Here is a 3,205-nt window from a genome sequence, read left to right as displayed (position 1 = left end):
AATTGTTCATGTAATTATTCTTAGAGTAGATAATGTCTATGCTTCTTGAAACATTTTGCTTGTTCTGCTTTGCTTTAACATAGGCTATTGGTTAGTTGTTTTGTCTCATTTGTCTACATGCCCTGATCCACCTTTACCAAGTTCTCTTTCCAATAGCAAGGATCTCATCTAACTTTTTACTGCTTACTCTTAGCCTCTTTAGAATAGACTAGGCAGTAGTCAATTCCTTCATCATGGTTTCAAGTTAGGTTGTCTTAGTATTCAGGAGAGAATCTTTCTCTTAAATTTTTTTTAGCAAGCTTCTGGTTCTCCTATTTTAGAATGGAGTTCTCATCATTCAATCTCTTATTAATCTTGCACGCTTGATCCCACTTGTCCAATATGGTTTTATAGGTTTCCATAAATTCATAGTAAAACCAGTATCACTATCACTCAAATTATTTGAATCAGTTGAGACTTATGCTACTATTTGGGATTTAAAGGCCACATAATTACTTAGGTGCTCCTTATCTTTTATTCCATTTAATGAGTCTTCATCACTCCAAGTTACAAAGAGAGACTTTTTTTTTTTTTTAAATTTATTAGCACATTTAGCTTGAATATGTCTGAAACTCTAGCACTCGTGACACTAAATCCCTTTCATTTTCTCATTGGATGATTTTTCACTAGTTGTTACTACCTTGCCTTTTACCTTGATGGAGTTGTGATTCCAACCTTATGCTTTTCTTGGCCAAATTTTTAAATGCCCTGTAGAAATTTTTAGAGAGATAGGCCAACTGCTCCTGCAGATCCTTTATGGTAGTTTCACCCCTACTTGCAACTAGTGATACAACTTGCAATCTAATGTTCTTCTTTACTTTGCCCGTACTCTTCTTAGTCTCTCTAATATTCATCTTGATGGTTTGAATGATCCAATGAGTTCATAAATCCTCATTGTATTTGTAACAGCCCAATTTTGACCGTAATCGGAATAGTAGTTCGAGACCACAAATTCGAGTCCGAAAAATATTTTAATATTTTTTTCTGTGTCTGTGATATTTGAATTTGATTGTGTGAAAATTTCGTAAATTTATTTGGCCGTTTTTGTGTTTAATTTGATAAAAGTACTAAATTTCATAAAATGTAAAAGTTGATACTTAAAGTGTAAAGCACCTATTTGATAATGGCTTTTTAACTTGAAGTCCTTAAAGGGCAATAAACCCATTTAAAATATAGTGGACGGCAAGATAGCTAAAAAGCCATGTATTATATGTTTTAAATATTATTTTACAAAGGTTAAAATAGTAAAAGAATAATAATATATATTATATCATAAATATTATAAAATAAAGTCATTTTCTTCACCTTTTTCCACCGAAAACAAGAGAAAGAAACTTTGTTCTTCAAGCTTTAGCATTCGGCCATCTTAGGGATTTCAATTCAAGGTTAGTTTGATTTTAGTTTTTGATAATTTTTACGTTTTTGTGATCGTTGCTTTGAATACTTCAAAACCCATGCATTAATTTTGTGAATTGATGATGATTTTATGTTTTGCCATTGATGAGTGCTTGAGCTTTTTGATAGTTGTTGATAAAAAATGAAAGATATGTTAAAGATTAATATGTTTTGTATTTGATTTTTTGGTGATTTTGAGTAATTAGGGCTAAATTACCAAAAAAAAAAAAATTTGAAGGACTAAAATGTGAAAAAAATGAAATGTATGGACTTATATGGGTACTAGGAAGATTCGACTCTTAGGGAGTGTGGCCAAATTTTGTGTATTTTGTGTTTTGTGCAATAAGAACTAAATTGTGAAAATGTGAATTATTAGGGATAAAAATGTAATTTGCCCATTTATGTGTTCTTAGACTAAATTGAATGAAAATATGTTTAAATGAGATTTATTTGAATATGTTTAGATCAAGAAACCGAGAAATCGGATTTAGATCGGGGGAAATCGAAAGTAGTTGAGTAGCCGATCTATTAGTCGACGACATCCGAGGTAAGTTATTAAGCACATATATAATTGTATCGTTTTAAAATCAGCATAGTATCTGAGTAATTATGCTGAATTGAATGGTATATATATATACATGTAGTGATAAAATTATTGAAATAAGATGTATTGAGTTGTTGACTTTCGACACTAAGTGTGCGAATTTAATTGTGAAGCACTAAGTTGCGAGTTTAATTGTAAAGCACTAAGTGTGCGAGTTTAATGGTTAAGCACTAAGTGTGCGAGTTTGATTATTAAGCACTAAGTGTGCGAACTTATTAAATATTTTCGAATAACTATTAGTATTGAGTAATTGTCTTATTGAGAAATCATGATTATTAAAATGAGTAAATACTTGGAATTCTTAAGTAATAACCATTCTGGTTGTATTTTAAGGTTAAGCTTTGTAGGAATTAAACCTATGTGGTGATTATATTTGGAATCATATATATATATATATATATATATATATATATAATATGATTCTTTATAATACATGATGAGGAAATGCATAATGTATTTGATCTTGTGATTAAATTTGAAGAAATGTTTAAGGTCGTGTAATTATATTGATTTTAGTTAAATCATAGTAATAAGTGAATAATTATTTTATGATATGGTAGGCTAAAGGTAAGATGATTTAGTAGTATGAATTGGTTGAATATTATTTGAGATATCGGTTTAAATAGTAGAGTATATTTGCTTATAACTTACTAAGCTAAATTAGCTTACAATGTGTTGGATAATTGTTTTGATGTATAGATTTTGGTGATCACTACGTGTTCGGGGATCGTCAGCTAAGCTTGTCACACTATCGATATTTTCTTTTGGTATTTTGCTAAATCGTTCTCAAATATATGGCATGTATAGTATAGTTAAAATATTGATTTTGGAACTAATGTGTATATGTATCTAAAAGCCATGCTAAAATGGCTTATCTCTTTTGGCTTGAATTCGGTATTAATGCATATGCTTTAATGGTCTAAAATGTGGTATATGTTCATAAAATTTTTATGCTTAAATGCTGCCCAATTTGTGGTAATTATGCTGCCTAATTTGGTGAATAAATGCTGTCCAATTTTGCATATACATGCTGTCAAATTTTGTGTATAAGTACTGTCCAAATTGGTATATGTATGTTGCCCAATTTTGGTGAATAAATGCTGTCCAATTTTGTATATACATGCTGTCAACTTTTGGTTAATAAATGCTGTCCAATTTTGCATATAC

The 3,205-nt window shown here is 29.9% G+C and overlaps 1 long non-coding RNA gene across 1 annotated transcript; it reads left to right on the top strand.

Annotated features, from left to right (window-relative positions):
- The first annotated feature begins 1,320 nt into the window (after positions 1–1,320).
- LOC105779278 (uncharacterized) lies at positions 1,321–2,963 on the top strand. Its single transcript, XR_001128939.2, has 3 exons — positions 1,321–1,424; positions 1,899–1,981; positions 2,738–2,963. It is a non-coding gene; the product is annotated as an uncharacterized LOC105779278 (long non-coding RNA).
- The last annotated feature ends 242 nt before the right edge of the window (positions 2,964–3,205 follow it).

The sequence above is a fragment of the Gossypium raimondii genome, chromosome 4, assembly GCF_025698545.1.
Source record: "Gossypium raimondii isolate GPD5lz chromosome 4, ASM2569854v1, whole genome shotgun sequence".
Lineage (NCBI taxonomy): Eukaryota > Viridiplantae > Streptophyta > Magnoliopsida > Malvales > Malvaceae > Gossypium > Gossypium raimondii.
The sequence above is the reverse complement of the archived record's forward strand: the minus strand, read 5'-3'. Positions and strand labels throughout refer to the sequence as shown.